At 39.8% G+C, this 27,086-nt stretch overlaps 2 pseudogenes; one reads left to right on the plus strand and one right to left on the minus strand.

Moving 5' to 3' along the window:
- Positions 1 to 1,941: 1,941 nt before the first annotated feature.
- Positions 1,942 to 22,497, minus strand: LOC120010532 (annotated as a pseudogene).
- LOC120011619 lies at positions 12,426 to 12,525 on the plus strand (annotated as a pseudogene).
- Positions 22,498 to 27,086: the final 4,589 nt, after the last annotated feature.

The following is a 27,086-nucleotide window of genomic DNA, read 5'->3' on the forward strand; positions in this document are numbered from 1 at the left end:
TTTTCCTTTTTTTAATTCTTTAATTCTTTAATTTTTTTTTGGGCCGGACGAAAATCGGGTACTACAGCTGCCCCCCTTTGTATGTCTTTTATGAAATAAAAGACAAACAAAGGTGTAGTCAACCGAGTTTCGTACGGGAACTGAAATACGCGGGATCACTGTGGCCATTCCCGGCTTGGCCAACTGTTTGTGCAAGAAAATAAAGGGCACGGGATCACAAGGTCATTCCCGGCTAGGCCAAATGTTGGTGCAGAAAAATAAAGGGCACGGGATCACAAGGCCATTCCCGGCTTGGCCAAATGTTTGTGTAGAAAAATAAAGGGCACGGGATCACAAGGCCATTCCCGGCTTGGCCAAATGTTTGTGCAGAAAAATAAAGGGCACGGGATCACAAGGCCATTCCCGGCTTGGCCAAATGTTGGTGCAGAAAAATAAAGGGCACGGGATCACAAGGCCATTCCCGGCTTGGCCAAATGTTTGTGCAGAAAAATAAAGGGCACGGGAACACAAGGCCATTCCCGGCTTGGCCAAATGTTTGTTTGAATTTATGCAAGAAAATATCCCTGAATGTATGAATGCAATGAAGAAAATTGTATTTTCTTTTATTCTTATCATTTTGAAAATTTGATTTTGGTTAATTGTCGTAAGCACCATCACCCCTATCATCCTACAATCATCCATCATGAGAAGACTACATCTTTTGATTCCACCCTATCTTCAATCTGCCATGTTACGCTTATGCTTGTATCTTTCATCCTCTTTTTGTCTGGTTTTTCCATCGATTTGCTGCTTCCATCTTATTTCCATCAAATCCGACATACCTTTAATGCCAAACCAAAGCTTTTCGGCTCCAGAATCTCTTGGGCCCCACTATGTCTTTTAACGTCATTTAATTTCTTTTAACTCTCTTAAAATTAAGAACACCACAATCTCTCAGGCTCCACCATGCCTTTTAGCACCATTTAATTTCTTTTAGCTCCTTTTCATTCAAGAACACCAAAATCTCTTCGGCTCTACCATGCCTTTTAGCGTCATTTAATTTCTTTTAGCTCCTTTACAGTCAAGAACACCAAATCTCTTCGGCTCTACCATGCCTTTTAGCGTCATTTAATTTCTTTTAGCTCCTTTACAGTCAAGAACACCAAATCTCTCAAGTTCTTGCTAAGAACAATGTCCTAATACACTTGTCATGATTCTTTTATTACTTCACTTAACTTCCAAATAAATTCAATAGTATGGCAATGCTTGTACTACACGAGATTTCTGAAGGCAAGATATATAAGCGATAAAATCGTGAAGAACACGAGCAATGAATAAGGAATTTGGGAATGAACTGAATAACCTCAGAGAATTTTATTTAGAATAGATAGATAACAGGAGAAACTGATCAATTATATATATGATTCAAGAGGGTTAGAAATAAAGGAAATAGCTGAAATTTTTACAGGATATGAGATAACTTTGATACCGCATAAAACTGCCCCAGTTTTGTGTGCCCCCATTTTGCAATTATTGAATCTGACTACTTTCATATCAATCTCCTCCTTCATGGACTCATCATGCATACCCCTGAACATAACCAATTCACCTTTGTACATCCTCGCTATCTGTCATTCATTGTATTCATCTCAAATCACCGAAAGGCCTCTGCCTTCTTCTCCTTAGTTGTTTTCATCACACCTTTCTGATCTCAATATTATTTGAAGCTCCCAGGAAGGGTTTTCACTTTAGTATAGACTTTTCTTTTTTCCCTAATTTTTACCTGAAGTGCCCACGAGGGTTTTCACTCCAGCGGGATTTTTATGGCTCTAATTTTTGCCTAGACCGCCCTTTCGGGTTTTCAATCTAGCGAGCTTTTTAACTCTAATTTTTGCCTAGATCGCCCTTTCGGGTTTTCAATCTAGCGAGTTTTTTTTTTTTTTTTTTTTGCTATGGGTAATACTTTTTGATGGCGTCTGCATTCACCGGATTAGACAATTCTTCTCCATCCATTCTTGTCAAAATTAATGCACCCCCTTCAAAAGCTTTTTTCACCACATATGGTCCCTCATAGTTCGGTGTCCACTTCCCTCGGTGATCCTTTTGAGGTGGCAAAATCATCTTCAACACTAACTCTCCCTCCCTGAAACTGCGAGGTCGAACTTTCTTATTATGTGCTTTCATCAATCTTCTTTGATACAATTGCCCTTTACAAATTGCTCGTAATCTTCGTTCTTCAATCAAATTCAACTGTTCATATCGCATTCGAGTCCATTCTGATTCTTCCAATCCTGCCTCCAGAACTACTCGAAGGGATGGAATCTCCACTTCGATAGGCAAAACCGCTTCCATGCCATACACCAAAGAGAAAGGAGTCTCCCCAGTAGATGTGCGTGTTGATGTCCGATAACCATATAGAGCAAAAGGGAGCTTTTCATGCCAATCTTTGTAATTCTCTGTCATCTTCCCAATGATCTTTTTGATATTCTTATTCGCCGCTTCGACAGCCCCATTCATCTTCGGACGGTAAGGAGTCGAATTATGGTGATAAATTTTGAATTGGTCACAAAAATCCTTCACCATTTTACTGTTGAAATTCGTGCCATTGTCAGTGATAATTCTTTCTGGGACTCCATATCGACAAACAATCTCTTTCCTCAAAAACCGAACAACCACGCTACTTGTCACATTAGAATACGAAGCAGCCTCCACCCATTTGGTAAAATAATCGATAGCAACCAGAATAAACCGATGCCCATTAGAAGCCTTCGGCTCAATTGGACCGATGACATCTAATCCCCACATCGAGAAAGGCCATGGTGACGTCAACACATGTAATGGATTGACGGAAACATGTGTCCTGTCTGCATAAATCTGGCACTTATGGCATCGGTTTGCATAACTTATGCAATCCCTCTCCATGGTTAACCAATAATACCCTGCACGTATAATCTTCCGTGCCATTGCATATCCGCTGGAATGAGTCCACATATTCCTTCATGAATTTCCTCCATAATTAGTTTAGCCTCCGCCATATCGACACAACGCAAGAAAACTACCCCATCATTCCTTTTATAAAGCACATTTCCATTCAAGAAGAAAGATCCCGCCAATCTCCGGATGGTGCGCTTATCATTCTCTGATGCCCCTGATGGATATTCTTTCTTTTCAATGTACTGTTGGATATCATGATACCACGGTTTACCATCAGGCTCTCCCTCTAAATTTGAACAGTAACCTCGAATTTCTCGTTTCTCAATTTTAATTAGCTGCACTTCCCCTTTTGGGTCCACATCAAACATTGCCGCCAAAGTTGCCAAAGCATCTGCTATTTGATTTTCTTCCCTGGGGATATGATCAAACTCAATCCAATCAAAAAACTTGACTAACCTTTTGATATGTTGGTAATATGGAATGAGCTTGTCATCTTTAGTTTCCCACTCATCATTCAATTGCCTAATCACCAACTGTGAGTCACCATAGACCTGTAGCCTCCTAATCCTCATATCGATAGCAGCTTGAATTCCCATCGTACATGCTTCATACTCAGCCACATTGTTAGTACATTCGAAATACAACTTAGCTGTAAACGGGATAATATTGTCATCAGGTGATATTAACACTGCACCAATTCCACATCCCATGATATTAGAAGCCCCATCGAACAACATAGTCCATTTTGCCAAATCCTTCTGATTCCCCTCTTCTATCGACACAGTCATGACATCAATATCTGGAAACTTCAAATCCATAGACTGAGTATCATCAATTGCTCCATCTGCCAAATAATCTGCTATTGCACTCCCTTTGATTGCCTTCTGTGTAACATACAAAATATCATATTCTGATAACAACATCTGCCATTTTGCTATTCTCCCTGAAAGAGAAGGTTTCTCAAAAATGTATTTGATAGGATCCATCCTAGAAATCAACCATGTAGTATGATAAAGCATATATTGTCTAAGCCGATGTGCAGCCTGACCGACACCAAAGTGTGTGTGTGTACTTACCCCAAGTGTAGGGTATCGTCAAGTAATAAACCGGTGAGTCCGGTATCGATCCACGAGGAAGCAATGCAAATTTGAAGTGAATGATATGCAAATGACTAGCTAACACTAATAAACACAATGAATATCAAATAAAAGCAAGTAAAAGAAATTGGCCGAATGACTCGGTAGCATGAGCGATTTTGTAATCAAAGTAAGCACAAATTGGATTTAAAACAATTAATTAAAAACCTAGTCTCTAGTCCGTCCCGGTGGCTACTTGGTTCTCATACTCAAGGTATCATTGCAAACACACACAACCATACACAATGCATTGTGTGATACTATCAATCATGCATATGCAAAGAGAATTGGGATATAAGACTTCAATTCATACATGTAGGTCATCGGGTCTCTTAATCTACGATGAACACAAAGGGATAAGCACCTAATATTATGGATTAATGTTCCCCCTTGGGGCTCGGCTTGGCTAACACCCTAGTTTCACACTCAAAGATCAATTAACCATAACTCTCCCATGCACATTCCTAAATTAACCCAAAACCCCATCATCAATACACATAATTAATAGCTATGCAATGAAAAACTCAATTAATTAAAGAAATCATGCAATGGGTTTAACAATTCTCAATCGAACACATTAGATGCAATCCCTAGACTAGACAATCCAAGAATACAATCAAATATGTCATTCCCATAGATCCAATCACACAACTATCACGAAATTAAAAGAGAGAAATCGAAGCTACGATTCTTTGAGCATACCTTGAGTAATCGAAACCTTGCACCCACCATTCGGGACTAGAAACTAGAGAGGGAACTTAGCCACTCATTATAATGAGAATAAACATCAATTTTATAGATAAAAACCAATGTTTACAATCAAGATCACAAGAACTAAGTAAAACCCTAGAGAGAGAAAGAGAGAGAAAGACAATGGAGGCAAGAAGTTGTAGGAGATGAATTATATGAAGGAAGAAGAAATCTTAGGGTTTTCTCCTCCTTTTACCATTGAAAATACCTAACTACCCTTATACAAACGTTCCCCATTGGTTATATACATGATTTACCCCAAATGCCCATGAAATGTTGTGCAGAAAAATTGCAGTTCCGCGGTGGTGTCCGGACACTTCATGCATCCATCAACTTTGAAGCCTCTGTCTCAATTTGTAAAGAAAGCGTCCGGACGGCACTTTAGTTGTCTGGACACCCACTGTCCGGACAGGTGTCCGGACACTTGCTGAATCCCAGCTTCTTCTTTCAGCTCCAAAGGTGCCCAATTCAGTCATTTAAGCCCGATTTCCTGCAAAACCAACGGGAAACATGTATAAGGGTAAAATTACTTTATTTAAACACAAATGCATTACTATAAGCACTAGAACCTCCTAATTAGATGATATTAGGACCTCAAAATAGAGGTCCGATCACACCCCCCAACTTAGACGATGCTAGTCCCTAGCAATGCAAACACTACCTAAAAAAATAAAAACCTAACTCACTGACGTAGGAATCACGGTTGCATTTAGCGCATGCAACAAGCCTTTAAACCCCTAGGTCACCCTAGTGGACGAGTTGTAGTCTCGTGAGGGCTTATCAGAGCGATACCCACAAACACTTGCCAAGGGATCCACTATTACTTTGAAAGTACCATAATGATTCTTAAATTCTCACATGCAAGAAATAGAGCTAATCTCCCAATTCCCCTGCTTGGTCAAAAACATGCAAAATCTTTGGAAAATCAATCTCAATCCCCTTAAAAATGACCAAGAACATTTTATACTATGAAAAATATATGTGCAATCAAACTAGACAACTCAACACATTCACACAAGCAAAACCTTGTTATGGACCCTTTTGGTGTTCATAAATTCCCAATCCCAAATGTACACAAAAACATGAAAGCATTGTGCTAAGTGAATGACTTACACAATTGAATTAAATGTATGTGCTTATAAAAGATAATTTGGATGGGCATAGCTTTGAGAAAGAAATCACCTACAAGAGCAATTAATGCATTCACCAACTTACTTGCTTACCTTGGATCAAATTCATCAAAAGGTTAAATGGGTTGTAATGTGGTCATGAGACAAGGTAGGAAGAATTTGGATCTAGGTAACAAGTTGCAAGGTTAAGTTCAAACATGTGAGCTAAACTCTCATTTTTTGTCACCCCTTCCATTGTACCACAATTTCAAACACTTCTCATCCTTTACACACAAAGGATTAACTTTATTGCATACACCTTTTTTTTTTTTTCTTTTTTTTGTTTTTTTTTCTTCTTTTTTTTTCTTTTTTTTAATATAACATCATTTATACAACAACCCTCATAATTTTTTCATAATAAGGAGGGGTAATATCACTACCGATTTATTTTTCAAGCTTCTACTCAACCTTGCAACCAAAGGTGGGAAATATTTGGGAAAATAGCTCACACAAGGCTTGTAAGTGAAATCAATAAGCTTAAAGAAATTTTGGCTTATAATCACTCACAAATGAATAGGTTAGGCTCAAATCTCTCAACCTAATGAATCCTTCAATCCTAAGTTCACAAGCAAGTGGCAAAATACAAAAATCACACCTCTCAGTAATCAAATGTAATGGATGCAAAGCTATTGAAGAACACACGCATAAGATGACAAATGAATATCAATGAAAAACATCACCCGAAACCCAATGTGTATCAATGAAGAATGGCTCAAAAGAATGAGAAGGGATAAAAGGTAGTTTTTCAGGCAAAAGAATCCAAAAACGCAGTCATACAAATGCTTCAATGTCAAGATGTCTGCTTAACTACACAATTTTATATCAAACTAGGTCCCAATCATCCCAAGAAAGATTGATTACAATTATCCCACTCAATTGCATGTATCAACTTTACAAAAGAAATCAAGAAACCTACTCTACACTTGCACGTTTGAACAAGAATAAGAAATTAACATTCAAATTGGTAGTGAATCCCAAAGGCCTCTACCCTTCCCCTCCTAAAGTCCATCTAGCATGTATGAACAACAAAGCACAACACAATAGGATAAAGGGTAGGAAGTCATACCATACTCTTCAAAAGTGGTTGGAATCATGAGAAACGAAGCATGTCCTGAAAAAGTTAATACCAACCACACTATCCAAGCATGACACAACAAGACTTTTTTTTTTTTTTTTTCAAAATTTTCAAATTTTTGATATTCACAAAAGCACACCAACATAAAGCAAGTTTCACAATGGATTCACAATTCCCTCACCCCCCAACTTAAATGAGACATTGTCCCCAATGTCAAGAATGGAAAACAAGGCAAGAACAAATTGTGAAATGCATTGTGAACATACAAAAACACACCAAAAATGAATGAAAAATAATCTAACACTACATATTTACAAGAGAGCTCTTTTCACGCACACTAGGAAGGAGTGGGATCCACAAGGTCCCATTCTTCTGCCAATTCATTAAAATTTTCCAAGTATGGTTTCAAACGTTGGCCATTAACCTTAAAAGTTTTTCCACTCCTAGGATCATCAATGTCAATGCTTCCATATGGGGAAACCTTACGGATAATAAAAGGTCCGGTCCATTTGGTACGTAACTTCCCGGGAAACAAGTGTAACCGGGAGTTGTATAAAAGAACCTTTTGTCCCTCATGAAAAACTTTCCTCACAATGTGCTTGTCATGATATCTTTTCATTTTAAGCTTAGCAATTTTAGCATTTTCGAAAGCATCATTCCTCAACTCCTCAATCTCTTGGATTTGGAGTTTGCGATGCCCCCCAACTTGATCGATGGAGTCATTCAAAGTGCGAATGGCCCAATAGGCCTTGTGCTCCAATTCCACTGGCAAGTGCCAAGCCTTGCCATAGACAAGTCTATAAGGAGACATTCCAAGGGCAGTCTTATACGCAGTACGGTAAGCCCACAAAGCATCAATCAATTTTGAAGACCAATCTTTTCTATTGGGACCAACCGTTTTTTCAAGAATACGTTTAATCTCCCTATTTGCCAATTCCGCTTGGCCACTTGTTTGTGGATGATATGGGGTGCCAAATTTGTGCAAAATGCCATATCGTTTCATCAAAGTTCTAACCGGGGCATTGCAAAAGTGAGACCCACCATCACTTATGATGGCTCGAGGCATCCCAAATCTTGAGAAAATGTTTTCTTTTAAAAATTTTATCACAACTTGGTGATCATTTGTTCGAGAAGGGATGGCTTCTACCCACTTGGACACATAATCCACACCAACCAAGATATACAAATGACCAAATGAATTAGGGAAGGGTCCCATGAAGTCAATGGCCCAACAATCGAAAATTTCCAAAATGTTAATAGGTTGGAGGGGCATCATCTCACGTTTTCCTAAATTACCTAGCCTTTGGCAATTGTCACAAGATAGGCAATAAGCATGGACATCTTTGTGCAAAGAAGGCCAATATAAGCCACTTTGAAGAATTTTGGCTGCGGTCTTTTTGGAGGAAAAATGGCCTCCACAAGCATATTTATGGCAAAAGGCCATGACACTTTCAAATTCATTATCCGGAATGCACCTCCTAATCACTTGATCAGAACAATACTTGAACAAATATGGGTCATCCCAAAAGAAGTTTCGCACATTGCGAAGAAATTTGGATCTATCAATCTTACTCCAATGAGATGGCATGTTTCCGGTCACCAAAAAGTTGGCAATGTCCGCATACCATGGAGTCAATTTAGAAGAGATGGCATTAGTGAGGAGAAGTTGTTCATCCGGGAAATGCTCATTGATGGGTATGCCATGTGAAATCAAATTTTGTCCGGGAAGTCTAGATAGATGGTCGGCTACTACATTCTCCACTCCTTTCTTATCTTTAATTTCAAGGTCAAATTCTTGAAGTAAGAGAATCCATCTTAACAACCTAGGCTTGGCATCAGCTTTTGAAAGTAGATACTTCAAAGCTACATGGTCGGTAAAGATGATGACTTTCGAGCCAACCAAATAGGACCTAAACTTGTCAAAGGCAAAAACTATAGCTAGTAATTCCTTTTCGGTAGTGGTATAATTCACTTGAGCATCATTCAAAGTCTTACTAGCATAGTATATAACATGAGCATGTTTTTCTTTTCTTTGTCCTAGGACCGCCCCAACCGCCACATCACTTGCATCACACATGAGTTCAAAGGGCATACTCCAATCGGGAGTTTGCATAATGGGTGCGGTGGTTAGGGCACCTTTCAAATCATCAAAAGCTTGTTGACATTGTGGTGTCCATTCAAAAGAGACATCTTGAGCAAGCAAGTTACTTAAAGGTTTGGCAATGGCACTAAAAGAATTAATAAACCATCTATAGAAACTCGCATGACCCAAAAAAGATCTCACATCTTTAACACATGTAGGGGGAGGTAACTTTTGAATTAATTCAATTTTTGCCTTGTCAACCTCTATCCCTTTGGATGACACAATGTGTCCCAATACAATTCCATGTGTCACCATGAAATGACACTTTTCCCAATTGAGAACCAATTGGCTCTCCTCACATCTTTTTAACACACTTGCCAAATTAGCAAGGCATTGGTCATAGGTGTCTCCGTAAACCGAGAAATCGTCCATAAAGACCTCCACAATCTTCTCAACCATGTCACTAAAGATACTCATCATGCACCTTTGAAAGGTAGCCGGAGCATTGCATAACCCAAAAGGCATGCGTCTATAAGCAAAAGTTCCGAATGGACATGTGAATGTGGTCTTGTCTTGGTCTTCGAAGGCAATCTCTATTTGATTATATCCGGAATACCCATCAAGGAAGCAATAATAGGCTCTACCCGCTACGCTCTCAAGGACTTGGTCAAGGAAGGGTAAGGGGAAATGGTCCTTTCTAGTAACCATATTGAGTCGACGGTAGTCAATACACATACGCCACCCGGTTTGAATTCGAGTGGGCACCAATTCGTTCTTGTCATTCTTAACTACCGTAACTCCGGACTTTTTGGGGACCACTTGGGTAGGAGATACCCATTTGGAATCCGCAATGGGATAAATGATCCCCGCGTCAAGCAATTTTAGTACCTGCCCCCTAACTACCTCCTTCATGTTCGGATTCAAACGTCTTTGCATTTGTCTAACAGGCTTAGCTTCCTCTTCCATGTAAATCCTATGAGTACAAACCAAAGGACTAATCCCCTTCAAATCAGCAATTGTCCAACCTATTGCCCTTCTATACCTTTGCAAAACTTGAACAAGTTTCTCTTCTTGGGGAGAAGTAAGTAGGGAAGATATCACAACGGGGTATGACTCCTTCTCGCCCAAAAACACATATTTTAATTCACTTGGTAAGGGTTTCCTTTCCGGTGTTGGTGGATGCTCTAGAGATGATTCAAGCTTAGTCTTGGAAGGTTCTAATTCCTCAATAGATGGGTTGAATCGTCCTATGCTATGGATAGCTAAAGACTCCAAAACCTCATGAATTTCCTCTTCCTCAACTAGAAATTGACTACCTTTTTCGCTCAAAGCTAGCACACCTTCCACCGAATCCCTAGCAAGAGTTTTCTCGAAGTTCTCCTCAACATATGAATGGATCCAATCTACTTCCCTAATGTCTTCAAACTCGCCCATTTGCTTAGACACATTAAAGATGTTCATCTCCGCGGTCATATTCCCAAAAGATAGCACCATGACACCATTCCTACAATTGATCAAAGCATTTGAGGTTGCTAGGAAAGGTCTACCTAAAAGGACCGAAATTGGTTTGCTGAAGCTAGGGAGGGGTTGAGTATCTAAAACCACAAAGTCAACCAGGAAGTAAAATTCATCCACTTGAACTAGTACGTCTTTAACTATTCCCCTAGGAATCTTGACAGATCTATCGGCTAGTTGTAAAGTAATTCTTGTAGGCTTAAGCTCACCTAACCCCATTTGTTGATAGACCGAGTATGGAAGGAGATTAACACTAGCACCTAAATCCAACAATGCTTGCTCAATCCTATGGTTCCCTATGACTATGGGAATGGTAGGGCAACCGGGATCCTTATATTTAGGTGGAGTGGTGGCTTGTAAGATGGAGCTTGCTTGCTCTGTAAGAAATGCCTTCTCCTTCACATTCAATTTGCGTTTCACGGTACACAAATCCTTGAGGAACTTTGCATACGAGGGAACTTGTTTGATGGCATCTAAAAAAGGTATGTTCACTTTCACTTGTTTGAAAAGTTCAAACATCTCTTTATGTAGAGCCTCATTGGTTTTCTTCCCTAATCGGTGAGGAAATGGTGGCCTTGGGATACACTCTTTATCCTTAGACGTGTCTACCCTTGTCCTATGTGATTGTCCCTCACTCGCCTCATCGTTTCTTGGTATTTTCTCACCTTTCTCTAAATTTCTGGATGCATTGTCCGGATGATCAAAAATAGGTGTCCGGACACTTGCATCAAGTGTACCATTTTCCTGCACAATTTTCTCCAAACTATTCTCCTTTCCACTATTTCCTTTGTCTTTCCTCCCCACACTATCCCCAAAATTCTGCACCTCATCACTTTGATCAACATTCTCATTTGGTATGGGCCTATCCACAATGCGTCCATTTCTCAAAGTGAGGATGGATTGGGCTTGTTCATGTCCACTCACCCCCCCCCCCACTAGTAGATTCCACCACATTGGCTGGTTTGGATGGATTGGGATATGGTTGAGCTGGGAATTTACCCTTCTCATATGTGGTGAGAGCTTGGGTGACCTTAGTGATTTGACTCTTAATATCCTCAATGGCTCTATTGGTTTGTTCTTGGAATTTGGTGGCCTTTTGATTCTCCCCTATTTGAGCTTGCATGAAAATGTTAAGAGTGTCTTCAAGAGACCTCTTAGGAGGTGGAATGTAAGGTTGTGGAGGTGGTTGTGCAACACTTGGAGGAGGCAATTGTTGCTGGGGTGGAGTGGGGAGTCATTGAGATTGAGCATTCCCATCATTCCTCCACCCAAAGTTTGGATGATTCCTCCAAGGGTAATTCTCATTGTAAGAATTGTTGCCTTGGTTATTAGTAGGGTAGGGCTTTCTAAAGTTTTGAGAATTGTTCCCATTATAACCTTGCCCAAATAGGACTTCCTTACAAGCCGGTAGAGCATTACACTCATCCGTCCTATGATCGCTACTTTCACACAAAGTACAAGCAACTTGTTCATCAACACCAACCACATTTATAGGGGCCTTTTGTGACTCTAAGGACTCCAATTTCTTGGACAACAAAGCAAGTTTAGCATGCACATCATCATTTTCATTCAAAACAAACTTGCCACTAGAGTTTGGCACAACATCATGTCGGGTTAGTGGAGGAGCTTCCCAAGATCGAGATTCCTCCGCCAACCCATCAAAGAAAGTGAATGCTTCATTGGCATCCCTATTCAAAAAATCACCTTGAGTCATGGTGGAGACCAATTTCTTCAAAGATGGAGTCAAAGATTTGTGGAAAAAATTCACAATTTGAAAATTTTGAAATCCATGGTGAGAGCACATAAACAACAAATCTTTAAACCTCTCCCAAGCTTGGAAGAAGGTTTCATGTTCTTTGCAATGAAAATTCATGATTTGTGTTTGGTAAGAGATGGTACGGTGGGAAGGAAAATATTTGTTGAGAAATTCTTCTTGCATTGCCACCCAAGTCGCAATGGATTGGGGGCGTAAGTTCTCAAACCATTGTTTTGCATGATCCTTCAAAGAGAATGGAAAAAGTTTGAGTCTCAAAATTTCTTGTGAGCATGTGACATCACCAAAAGTAGTACACACCGATTCAAAATCACGCACATGTGAATATGGTCGTTCCGATTCCATTCCATGGAATTTGGGAATCATTTGGAACATGGATGGTTTAAGGCTCACATTTTGTTGGTTCGGTGGCATGATGATGCAAGAAGGTTGGGTTTGCCTTGCGGGATGTGTAAGCTCCCTCAAAGTGCGATGCTCTTGGGCTTGGGCATGAAGGTACTCCATAGGAGGAGGTGCATGAAAGTTTTGCCCAAAAAGAGCATATTGTGGCACTTGTGGCATTTGAGGCATATTGTAATACATGGGATGCACATAGTTATATGGGGGAGGCATATGGTATGCGGGAGGCATATTGGGAGGTTGGTAGACATTTTGTGGGGCAAATTGCACCGCATTGTCGTGTTGAAGTGGTTTAGGTGCATTTTGCAAAGCATGCTCAACTGGAACATTTGGCAAATTTTGGGCATCTTGCCCTTGCACAGGATTCATTAATTCATCAATGTTCACATGTTGCAAAATACGACGCAATGCATCAAGATTCATATCACCCCCACGTACACTCCCCGCATCACACACATTTATATCACCACCTATCCCATCTCTATTAGACCCATGCCCACTAACATTATCTCTAGGTTGAGACATGATGGCAAGGAACAATAGCAAGTAGCACACAAAAGTAGCAATCAACCACGTCAAGTAACACAAGATTTTCAATCAAGCAACTACCAAAAACGAGAGCAAAAATAGGAATAGAACAACGATCAACCTTAGGAACAATAACACACCAAGATGTAGCAAGTAGTGATAGAAAGAAAAATGCGCAAAGCTCTCTCAAACAACGTATCACTACCAAGCAGCAAACAAGGTGGCATCCATCGCCCACAGGAATCTAAGTTAGCCCCATCCGCCAAGTTCTCCTCACAAATTTTTTTTTTTCGCTCTTTTCAGCAACTACACTAAATCAACTACACTATAAAGCAAGTAAAAGGGAGGAACGAAGTTACCCTTGAAGCGTGACCGTGCTCCTTCCTTATTTGATGGTGTTTAATAGCATAAAGCTAGCATCTACAAGCCACCCAGCTCCGTCTTTGACACTCGCTTCCCCGGCAACGGTGCCAAAAAACTTGACCGACACCAAAGTGTGTGTGTGTACTTACCCCAAGTGTAGGGTATCGTCAAGTAATAAACCAGTGAGTCCGGTATCGATCCACGAGGAAGCAATGCAAATTTGAAGTGAATGATATGCAAATGACTAGCTAACACTAATAAACACAATGAATATCAAATAAAAGCAAGTAAAAGAAATGGGCCGAATGACTCGGTAGCATGAGCGATTTTGTAATCAAAGTAAGCACAAATTGGATTTAAAACAATTAATTAAAAACCTAGTCTCTAGTCCGTCCCGGTGGCTACTCGGTTCTCATACTCAAGGTATCATTGCAAACACACACAACCATACACAATGCATTGTGTGATACAATCAATCATGCATATGCAAAGAGAATTGGGATATAAGACTTCAATTCATACATGTAGGTCATCAGGTCTCTTAATCTACGATGAACGCAAAGGGATAAGCACCTAATATTATGGATTAATGTTCCCCCTTGGGGCTCGGCTTGGCTAACACCCTAGTTTCACACTCAAAGATCAATTAACCATAACTCTCCCATGCACATTCCTAAATTAACCCAAAACCCCATCATCAATACACATAATTAATAGCTATGCAATGAAAAACTCAATTAATTAAGGAAATCATGCAATGGGTTTAACAATTCTCAATCGAACACATTAGATGCAATCCCTAGACTAGACAATCCAAGAATACAATCAAATATGTCATTCCCATAGATCCAATCACACAACTATCATGAAATTAAAAGAGAGAAATCGAAGCTACGATTCTTTGAGCATACCTTGAGTAATCGAAACCTTGCACCCACCATTCGGGACTAGAAACTAGAGAGGGAACTTAGCCACTCATTATAATGAGAATAAACATCAATTTTATAGATAAAAACCAATGTTTACAATCAAGATCACAAGAACTAAGTAAAACCCTAGAGAGAGAAAGAGAGAGAAAGACAATGGAGGCAAGAAGTTGTAGGAGATGAATTATATGAAGAAAGAAGAAATCTTAGGGTTTTCTCCTCCTTTTACCATTGAAAATACCTAACTACCCTTATACAAACGTTCCCCATTGGTTATATACATGATTTACCCCAAATGCCCATGAAATGTTGTGCAGAAAAATTGCAGTTCCGCGGTGGTGTCCGGACGGGTGTCCGGACACTTCATGCATCCATCAACTTTGAAGCCTCTGTCTCAATTTGTGAAGAAAGCGTCCGGACGGCACTTTAGGTGTCCGGACACCCACTGTCCGGACAGGTGTCCGGACACTTGCTGAATCCCAGCTTCTTCTTTCAGCTCCAAAGGTGCCCAATTCGGTCATTTAAGCCCGATTTCCTGCAAAACCAACGGGAAACATGTATAAGGGTAAAATTACTTTATTTAAACACAAATGCATTACTATAAGCACTAGAACCTCCTAATTAGATGATATTAGGACCTCAAAATAGAGGTACGATCACAGCCCAAACCAAAGAGCAACAAGTTTTCTCCAACATCGAATAATTTGCTTCACAACTAGTAAACTTCTTGCTTAAGTAATAAATGGCATGCTCTATCCTTCCCGATGAATCATGCTGTCCAAGCACGCATCCCATCGAACTATCCGAGACAGTCAAATAGAGAATAAGCGGCCTGCCAGCTACAGGAGGCATCAACACTAGAGGACTTTTCAAGTATTGCTTGATCTTTTCGAATGCAATCTGACAATCTTCGTTCCACTCAGTAGAATTACTCTTACGCAACAATTTAAAGATAGGTTCACAAGTAGCTGTCAACTGTGAAATGAATCTGGCAATGTAATTTAACCTTCCCAAGAAACCTCTAACTTCCTTTTCTGTCCGAGGGGGTGGCATCTCCAAGATCGCCTTCACTTTATTAGGATCTACCTCAATTCATTTCCTGCTTACAATAAAACCTAACAACTTCCCCGAGGTCGCCCCAAATGTGCACTTAGCTGGATTCAACTTCAATTGATGCTTCCTTAATCGATCAAACAACTTCTGGAGATTCACAATATGATCTTCATCTTCTTTGGATTTTGCTATCATATCATCGACATATACTTCAACTTCTCTATGCATCATGTCATGAAACAAAGTGACCATGGCTCGTTGATAAGTAGCACCGGCATTCTTCAGACCAAACGGCATGACTTTATAGCAAAAGGTTCCCCAGAGGGTAATGAAAGTCGTTTTCTCACGATCCTCTGGTGCCATCTTGATCTGATTGTAACCCGAAAATCCATCCATGAAAGAGAAAGTTGAATGTCTAGCTGTATTATCCACTAAAACATCGATATGGGGAAGCGGAAAATTATCCTTCGGGCTTGCACGATTGAGATCTCTATAATCTACACACATCCGCACTTTTCCATCCTTCTTGGGAACAGGTACAATATTTGCCACCCATTCAGGGTATCTAGCCACTGCTAAAAAACCAGCATCGAACTGCTTCTTCACTTCATCTCTTATCTTCAAAAGCATATCTGCTTTTAATCTCCTTAGCTTTTGTTTCACTGGAGTACATTCTGGAATCAATGGTAACTTGTGAACAACAATACTTGTATCAAGACCGGGCATGTCCTGATAAGACCATGCAAAGACATCCTGGTAACTATGCAACAAATCTATCAATTTCTTCTTATTCTCTCCTTCGAAGGCAGCTCCTACCTTAACCTCCTTTTTCTCCGTTTCAGTTCCCAAATTAACAACTTCAGTTATCTCTTGGTGCGGCTTTATTAGTTTCTCTTCCTGATTGACTTGTCTTAACATTTCCGGTAAAATCTCAATTTCTTCCTCTATTTCATAGTCAGATTCAACATTACTAACGGGTGCATCAAAATCTGGTTCATTAAGTTCGTCATCTTCGTTATTATCATTTTCAATCCTGTGAAAGAAATGAATAAAAATGGTTTTGAGAATGGAGAACAAAACTTAAATGGAAATGGAGAAAAATGAATATGGATGACTGTCAAAAGACTTTCATTTCATGGAAAAGGGAATATGTACAAAGATTGAACATGCAATCGCCATACTATAAGATTTATTGAAAGCAAAGTAAAGCATGCTCATTACAAAAGACCCAAACGAAGGCCGTGAGCCGGGCCCACGATGGTAGTGCACTCGGGATTACTCTTGCAGGTTCTTGAGAGATACTGGGAGCTCCAGACTGGTCCAGTTGCCTAATTTGAAATTTGAAGGACGTGAGATGACAAAGCAAGGTCTAGCAGCTGAACTCTGTTCCTCTTCCACCACAGCAACTTGGAACTCCTCAAACTGATCACATATATTTGTCAAAATTGCCCCAGTTACATCAGTCGAGTTTCCAACTGGCAGTTTTCCAAAAACTGCCCCAGTATCAACCAAACTTATCTTGTTCTGCATCCCTCCATACACAAAACTGTCATAAAGCCAAGGAATCGATTTCTTTTCGACTTCCAGCTCCTTTCCTTCCAGACGAGCAAACCTCTTTGCCTGCTTTTCTGCTTGTGCACGGTTCTTGTCAGCTCTAGTTGGCTTATAACCCAAACCCCAACGTTCTGGATGTTTCACCATTTCTACTGGCTTCTTAATTCCTTGTTGATTCTTACCGAGTCCTTCTCCCGGGAGAAACCCCTTTTCCAACATAAATTTTGCTACATTCTTCGTAACCTTGGATACTTGTGGCTTTAAGGGAGAAAGTCCTTCCTTCACATAGCTAGCACTAGCAATTTCAAAAGATTGGAATGAACTCTCAATCCCTTCTGTCGGAGCATCAATAGGAGAATTATTAGACAAACTAGCAACCATCCATTCTGACTGGCCCTTTACTATATAAACCCTTCCATCATGAACAAACTTGAGCATCTGATGCAATGATGAGGGAACGGCTCCTGCAGTATGAATCCAAGGTCGTCCCAACAGGCAACTGTAGGTCGGTGAGATATCCATTACCACAAATGGTACATTGAAAGTTACGCTTGCAACCTGTAAAGGTATTTCAATTTCTCCCATAATCTCTCTACGTGTTCCGTCGAATGCCCTTACTACCATCGGCACTGGTCTTAAATAAGATCTGTCAATCGGCAACTTTTCAAAAGTCTCCTTTGGTAAAATATTGAGCGATGACCCATTATCCACCAAAATACTTGCTAATTCCTTTCCACGACACATGGCTGAAATATGCAAAGCTTTGTTGTGCCCCATCCCTTCAGGCGGAATATCATCCTCAGTAAAGGACAACAAATGAGACGCCAACACATTTCCCACAATGCCATTAAAAGAATCTGTAGGAATCTTGTCTGATACATACGCCTGATTTAACATTCTCATCAAGACTTGTCGATGCGGTTCAGAACTCATTATCAACTCCAAGATCGAAATCTTTGCGGGGGTTTTCTTCAATTGATCCACTATCATGTACTCACTCTGCCGAATAATTTTCAGGAACTCCTGGACTTCCACATCAGTTACAACTTTCTTTTTCTCCTCTGGGCGTACAAAAAGACCTTCTTCCGGAATAGAGCCAGATCCTTCAACTTCAGGTATTGCTTTTCCTTTTCTTTTGCGTTCAGCTTCAAGATCCACTACCGGATTCCCTTCTGGCTCATTTCTCGTGTAACATCTCCCACTCCGGGTAACTCCACTAATACCAGAAATATTATCTACCATTTCTCCTTGCTTTCCTCTAATTTCAGCTTCATAATTCCATGGCACAGCCTTGTCATTTTTGTACAAAGGATCTATCTTTGGTTTGAGTGGCCCAACTGGTGGCGCATCTTCCACATAATACTGCAAGACAAATTGCGGAGCACGGTTCGGCCTGGGCCCTTGATAATATCCTCCTATAACACTGACTTCATTTGATTGGCCTTCCACCTCAAACTTTATTATCTTCAAATCCATCAACTCTTGTACCTTCTCCTGAAAGCCACAACAATTCTCAATAGCATGTCCCCTATGTCCTCTATGGAACTCACAAGCCTTCATGTCATCAAAAAGTCCACGTTGAATGGGCGTATCCACTGCCACTTCCTCAACTAATCCTTCTTTCCTCAACACCGTAAACAACTGGCCCAACGGCATTGCAATCTCTGATACCCATCTTTTTGTAGCACAAAATTCTTCAATGGCGTTCACCCCCTCCTTCTCATGATTAGGCAATGGATTATTGTTGACATTTGGTTTATTGATTGCACTAAGATCCAGCCATTTCGCTTCAATCATCCCCTGGACTATCCTTTTGAATTGTAAACATCCTTCAGTTGAGTGCCCGGGTGTACCTCCATGATATAAGCATGTAGCATTAGGATCATACCAATGGGGATATGGAGGTTGGTGGACCCGTCCCGGAACAGGAGCCACTGCTCCTTGCGCTTGAAGTTTCGTGAAGCATTCAGCATAAGTTATGGGCAAAGGATCGAAATGCTCAATAGGCCTTTTGGGTCTTTGGTTTTGGAAATTTGGACGAGGGTTTTGGTAAGTGTTTGGGTTTGGAAAATTTTGGTAAGTGTTTGGGCTTTGGAAGTTTTGGTAAGTGTTTGGGTTTTGCGAGTATTGATTGGGTGATGGTGTATTGAATCGGGGTGGATAAGGATTTTGGGTGTGGGTATGATTATAGTAGGCTCCTGGGCTTGACATTCTCAAGGCATTGCTTCTAGGGCGATAATCTGAAGTAGGCACATCATAAACAGCTGGATTTGAATCAAAATTCACAGAATGCACTTCCGCCTTCTTGCCTTTACTTGCTTTAGCCGGGTCTGATTTATCAAGGGTGGGATAATACAGAGTACCTCTCTTCATGCACCGTTCAACTCGTTCGCCTGCTTGTATCATATCAGCCAAGTTATTATGGCCACCTCCCGCCAAATTAGAAGTATAAGGCTCCTGAAGAGCATCAATGAAAGCGTTCAACAAATCTTTTTCTGAAAGGGGCGGAATTATCTGGGCTGCCAAATCCCTCCATCGATGGGCAAATTCCCTAAAGCTTTCCCCACTCTTCATTGTTGTGTTCTGCAGATCGTAAATGGTAGAAATCTTTTCTTCATTATGCTTATACTGCTTCATAAACATTTCAGCCAAATCCTCCCACGAAGCTACTGATGAAGGGTTAAGGGTATTGAACCACCTTTGAGCTGTCCCAGTCAGACTATCTTGGAAATAATGCATCAACACTTTCTCATCGCTTGCATATGGCTGCATGCGTCGACAATACATCGTTAAATGATCCAAAGGGACTCCAGTGCCATCAAACAAACTGAATTTTGGTAATACAAAGTCATGTGCAACATTCAAATTCTTCACCAAGCACAAATTGGCTGGGTTCAGCGTCCCTACAGCATTGAAACCCTCCATGGCTCTTAATCTCTTCTCCAACTTCTTGATAGCATCCATTGAGCTACTTTCTTCATTCTGGACTCCCTCAGTTACTACCCCGCCAATAAAAGTTCCCGCGGTATCAGCACCGACTGGGAAGGGATTCTCATGCCCATGAGGATCAACATGATGAATGTAAACTGGGTTTTGAGTCGTTGCCTGTTGAGAAACATATTGATGCTGGTGCAAACCAGGCAAAGATTGGTTACGGACAGGAGTGAAGCCGGGTGGGTAAACTGGTACTTCTTGGTGCAAATGATTCTCAGGAACCTCTGGTGTTTCAGAATTTTCAACTACTCCCTTTCCTTTCATCAGCAACGCCATATTCTTCATTAATAGGGCCATTTGCTCTTTCAGTTCAGCTATGTCCTGATTCTGGCTATGCTCACCCATTTCCTGCTCCATATTCTGAATAATTCTTGATTGTAGGCGAGTCTGATAGGGGTGTCGATGGTGCTTCTTGGACGCTATGATTATTTATGATTTTCTGTGCATTTTGAAAACAATGACATTAGTCCTCATTTATTTTATTTTAAGAACATGCATGCATGTGGTTATTATTTGTGCAAATCCTAAGAAATCTTTGCAATCCAAAAAAAATAATATTGGCAAAATATCATTCCATTCAAAATATTGTAGCTCGAATTGTTTACATCTTTACTCATCATCAATCTCAATAACATCAGAATTAGCTGACTGCGTTTGAAATATCTTCTCCCTAAGTACATACAAGTCTTTGTGTAAATCCGTCAAAAACAAGGAAACTCCAGCCAACTCTGGCGCCTTAAATGCCCGATTTACTTTCAGATCTTGTACCCGTTTTTCATAGCTGTGAGCCCATTCTGATAATTGCAATGCTCGACTCATAATTAACTTGATCTTGTCCTCTGTGCCTTGTTGCTTCTGTTGAAATTCATTCAATTCATCATGTAAGAAATCATTCTGTTGATTCAGTTCTTCTACCTCAGCCTCTTTTTGCTGAATGAAATCTTCGTCTGCCTCATACAACTTCTGGAATTTTTGACTTTCTGAAAAGGCATACTCCATTTGTTTTTTCAGAGAGTTGATCTCCACCTTATTCCTCTTTAACTTATCAACCTTGTCAACTATCTCCTTCTTAGTATTGTTGCTTAACTCCTCCAATGTCACAATTGTTCCCTTCATTTGAGTAATTTCCTTTCGCGCCTCTTGAAGTTCTCCTTTCATACTTCTCACTTGCTCCTTCATCTTGGTATACTCTTCCTGAAGATTGCCCCTTTCTTTTTCCATTTGCAAATCTTCTTGCAGCTTCATTTTCTTGCTCTTGACAAACTCAGCTTTCATCCTTCTAAACTTTCCTTTATACTTTTTATATTTCTCAGTCATAGTTTGCAGCATTTTCCACATTATCTTCGCCTCTTTGTCAGGATATCCAGATGGTCCTCTAACCATTTCATCATCGCTTGATGTGTCCTCCATCTGTAAATCTCCATCCATTTCCCGAATTTCTTCTTCCACCATTACTTCTACACCTCTGTCTGGGACAAGATCTGGATAAGAAACCCTTCCATCCTCATCTTCTTCCTCAATGACCTCCTTGAGTATGGCTTCATTTTCCTGAGAATGCTTTTCTTCCCCATTATCTCTTCCGCCTAACTTTCCTTTTCCTTTCCTTCTTCCCTCATCAGACATATCATAATCTGTATAAGATTTCCCTCTTTTTGCGTGCCATGCCTTGTACTGAATAGTTCCATAAATATTTCGCGGACCTTTTCTTATTCCTTGAGGGGTACTCCAGGCCTCCACTATCTTTCGTACTAACGCCTTTGCTTTTTCCTCTTCAAGGGAGAATTCAAACTCCTTCAACTGAAAAGTGACTGGTCTACATGGATTCCCACCTATTTGTTGGAGAAACATGGTCGGTGCCTGACTTGTAATTCCCCAAGGGCCTATAAATGGAACCCAATCGAAATCACCACACCTATAAATCAATCCGTCTGTTTTATGTCATGGGGCTCTCATGTATACCTTCCTTTCATCCAAACTAGACAAAAAACAGCTCCACTTCTCCATTGAAGGCTTTAAAGGCTGCAATCTTGCCTTTTCGAAATCACTAATAGGATCTTTCAACTGACAATCATCCTTTTGGAACTGCACAAAAGGAGCCCCAACTGTCTTGTCATACTTTAGGTGACTAATAAGCCAGATCCCAAGCAACTGAGCACACCCAATAAACCTCCCTTCTGTAGTAACACGACAGTGATTAAGGGACCGGAAAGTCTCACATAATATGGCAGGCACTGGAGTCGCTTGATGCTTAACATGATTAACCATCTTAATCACACCTCTATCTATATTTCCACCAGCACATGGAAAAATCACGGTACCATATATGACAATTGCAAAAGCAAATCGTCCTTCTTCCTTGTGGAAATTCTCTTTAGCAAAATTCATCAATATTTCTTCTGGAAAAGTCCACCTTGCACCCTTTGTACTTCCCATTTCTTTAATCTTCTTCACTGGTAAACCCAAAAGCTTAGAGATAACTGCTTCTGCAAAAGTTTTTTCTCCTGGGTTATAGATTTTATTAGCGTGCAAGGTGTACCCCAATAATTCGGCATATTCTTCCATCAATGGTGATAAATCTATTGACCCAAAAGTGAAGCAACGGTATGCTGGATCCCAATACTGCATAGCCGCCTTCAGGAGAGTTACTGGCGTCTGAATAGTCAACAGATGATCAATTCTCCCAAACATACTCCTAAACGCCTTCTTTGTATTCATATCCTGTTTCTGCCAAAACTCAGACAAAGCTTCCGGTGCTCGAGTCTGGAATGAAACCTTCTTCACTGGTCTCAACGACTGATCTTCTTTCAAACTATCTCCCAACTCTTCTTGTAGCTTTTCTAACTTGTCTCTGATTTCTACTGGATCACCCAACTCCACCGTGCTTGTTCCTATGGGCTTGATCATTCTGCCAATATTATCTAGTTAGATTGCAAAGATGTGATCTAACATGTATGCATGATCAATGATAAAGAAAGAAAAAGAAAAACAATCATGGATATTAACCTGCACAGGCTAGGTTAGGATACAAGCAAAACAATATACGAGAGGGAATAAGTTACACCAAAAATAATGAGCATGATTAAGGCATATAACAAGAAATACGACATAGTATGGACATGCGAAATAAATAGTTAGGGATAGAGATGCCCCCTTTTGTTCCTAAAATGGGTAATACCGCCTAAAAATGTCTGGAGGTTTAGAACCATGGCTACGGTTTATCTATGGTGCATATGGGTGGTTTAACTAACTAATCACGAGGTCTCTGGATCAGGTGGCTTTTGCTCCATTGGATCACAAAAGCCCATCCCTTAATGTCATAAGAGGACGTCAATCCAGGAAGGTGTCTTCCCCCACCCATATAGGGAAGTGAATCCCATGAAAGTGGTAGGTCAACCTTCACTAATCACTAAGTAACCCGGGTATAGGGTTATGTGTGTGCAATGATAAGTGAATGTGTGTGCTGGGGGCATACAAACCAATATCCCTAACATTTAAATCTCAGAATGCCCATATCTGATGAAGAAATCTACAACATTGAACAAATCCATCAAATTCTTCAAATTTAATATACAAATACAAATAGAAACTAACATAAAAAACTATACAAGAAAAGCACGAAAATCAATCACACAGGCTCCACCCCTTTGGTAAAAAAACCAACATCCCCAGCAGAGTCGCCAGTTGTCGCAACCGGGGTCACGACGTGGACCGGCGATCAAAGGATGAAAAATGATTTAGAGTCGCCACCAATTGATTTAAGTGCAATTGGACACTAAAAAATGGTCTACGAACCAGAAAATGGGTAAGGGGTCTATTGAGTGTGGGGAAGGTGTTAGGCACCCCACAACTCCCTAAAAGGTTACCTAGATTGATCTATGTGCTTTTTCTTGAAAAGTTGTTGGTCCAATATAAATGGTATTTTGATTTGAAAAGATAACATTAATTAAAGCATAGGCAGGAGCTGAATGTCATCAAGTCCTCCTCCTAATTAGCTTTAATTTAGTTACCATTGGTTTTGCGAGTACAAATGATACCTTAATTTGAAAAGATAGCATAATTAAAGCCTAGGCAGGAGCTGAATGTCATCAAGTCCTCCTCCTAATGAACTTTAATTTAGGTATCTAATAAATTAATTTCATTTATTTTTTTTGTTCAAATAAAGATAACACAATTAAAGTTTAGGCAGGAGCTGAATGTCATCAAGTCCTCCTCCTAATTAACTTTAATTTAGTATCCATTAATTTGTTTTTATGAAGAATTGATAAAAACGTGATTGTTGAATTGATTGATTTGCGAAAAATGATCTATGCATACAATTCTAATATACATTCTAAACATGCATTTTAAACTAACAACCTCTAACATGCATACTTAATCAATTTAAACATGCGTAAATGTAAATTACACTACTCTACACTATTTTCATTATTTTCACTACCCTATTACATATTTGCCTTTACAAAGATATACATGCCAAATAAAAATAAGATAAAAATATATACAAATAATGAAATATAAAGATAAAAATACAAATATAAATATGGCCCATGGAGCTCATTAATTGCTCAAACCCGGTCCAATCTCCAAATGAACTCTCCAGCCCCAAATGAAATCAAGTCCGACCCAAGTTGAATCAAGCCCGGTCCACATTCAAAAATCAACAAGAGAATGGTCAAAATTGGATTCTCATATGTACATCAAGATTCAAATTAAATCGAACACACATCAAAAGTCATAACAAAACCATTACCCATAGAGATATATTAGCCCAACATCTTAACCTAACCCATAATTCAAGCCCGAATGCACTATAATCTAAACATAAAATAGAACGAAAAAATAAAATAGATAAATAAATAAAACTAAACTTTCTTCTCTCTTGACTTCTTGCTCTTCTTTCCCCTTTTTACGCGATTTTCTTCTCCTCTTTTCCTCGTCATTCGGTATCTCCTCTCTCTCTCTCTCTCTCTCTCTCTCTCTCTCTCTCTCTCTCTCTTTTTCGGTCACCAGCAGTAGCCTATGGCATGATTCCAGCAGGCCACTCCGGCGGCCATTAAAGCACACACCGAAATCCTTTCATTTATCCTTGCTAACTATATGCTAACCAACAAGTAAATCTAAAATTTTAGAGAAAATAAACACACAAATCAACCAAAAAGGTGTAGCTCCATTAACAAAATAAAACAAAAACCAAGCACAAATGACAATGGCCCGAGGTGTATAACAAGGAATATAGAACTAGGTTTTTCAGATTTATTCAATTGATGCATAACAGAACGGATAATGAGTACAAGAAACAAGGAAAAGCCAAACCCAATTAATTCCATTTAATCTCAACAGAATAAATAATGAGTCATTTACTCAGAAAATAAAACCTTGCAAACTCGAACAAATCTGTAATAGAAGGTCAAGCAATCCAAAGAAGAGCACAAACAGATATATAGCATGCAATGAATGAAATGCTAATAGGCACTACAACTAATACAACTGCATGATATATAAAGAAGAAATACTACCTGAAACGAGTTGAGATGCGAAGGCTCAACGTTGTAGCTGCAGAAATCGCAATATCGTAGTGTTTCTTTCTCCCCTTGTGTGGCGTCTCCTTTCTTCCCCAAAACCCTCCTTTTCTTTTTGTTCGGCTATTTCCTTTTTTTTCTCCCTATCTCTACTGCCTCCTTCCGCCTTTCTCCCTTGGTTTTCACTCTCTCAAAGACCTTTTCCTCTCCTTTCTAGTGTGCCGCCCCCTCTCTTTTCTTGGCCCCCGATTCCCCTTTGTTTCCTTTTTTTCTTTTTTTCTTTAATTGTGCGGCTGCCACTCTTTTTAAACTATCTCTATTTCAAAAAAATCTCAAAATGCCCCCAAAAACCCTATTTTCCTCTCCTTCTCTCAAACCCTCAAGACTTACATTTTTGTCTTTTCCTTATTTTGTGAAACCCTAATAAAGGAACCACCTTTCCCTCTTAAGGATTTTCTTTATTATTTATTTAATTTTCCTATTTTTTAGATATTTTCTAGGGTTTAGTTATATTGGGTTTGGGTTGAAATTTTTATGGGCTTATGGTTCAAGAAATAGGCTTTAGGATTTTTTGCATGCTTGTGGGTCCAAGAAACAGGCTTTGAATTTTTTTGTGAGATTACGGGCTCCAGAACGGGCTTTTGAATTATTATTATTATTATTGTATTTTTTAATTTTTTAATTTTGTTTAATTTTTCCTTTTTTTAATTCTTTAATTCTTTAATTTTTTTTTTGGGCCGAACGAAAACCGGGTACTACAATAGCCATCATTGAATACCTGTGATTTTTCTCCCTGCCCTAATAAAGTCTCTCTCTATGTTTAGTAGAAGGAAAGAGAAAGGCCAGAAAAAAAGAAGAGGAAAGGGGGAAGGAGAGAAAAAAGGCTAGAAAGAGAGAAGAGGAAAGGGAGAGTCTGGTTGTTGAGAGTGAATCTAGACTTCTAGCCTTGATGAGTTGTTATCCTGCACACCATTAGATGAAACGGATGACAAGGATTAAAAACATTTCCTGCAATCCATATTGCAGGCCCCCCATCCCCTATACAAACACTCACATTCTCTCTCCTTCTTCTCTTTCCTCTCCTTCTCTCTCCTTTTTCTCCCTCCCACTCTCATGAAACACCACCACTACTGTATCTCTTCCGTCTGGCCACCGATTGGAGTCGTCGACCCATCGAATGAAAGCGTCTGACCACCACCATCATTTTTCGACCCTCCATGCCACCCACCGCCGCTCGTATCATTGGAAAAAGCTCCCAAAGGACAATTTGTAACAAGGTATTCATCTATTCTTATGTTCCTTTGTTTATTCTATTTGTGCGTTAGTGTATTTTGA

Source organism: Tripterygium wilfordii, chromosome 12, assembly GCF_013401445.1.
Source record: "Tripterygium wilfordii isolate XIE 37 chromosome 12, ASM1340144v1, whole genome shotgun sequence".
Lineage (NCBI taxonomy): Eukaryota > Viridiplantae > Streptophyta > Magnoliopsida > Celastrales > Celastraceae > Tripterygium > Tripterygium wilfordii.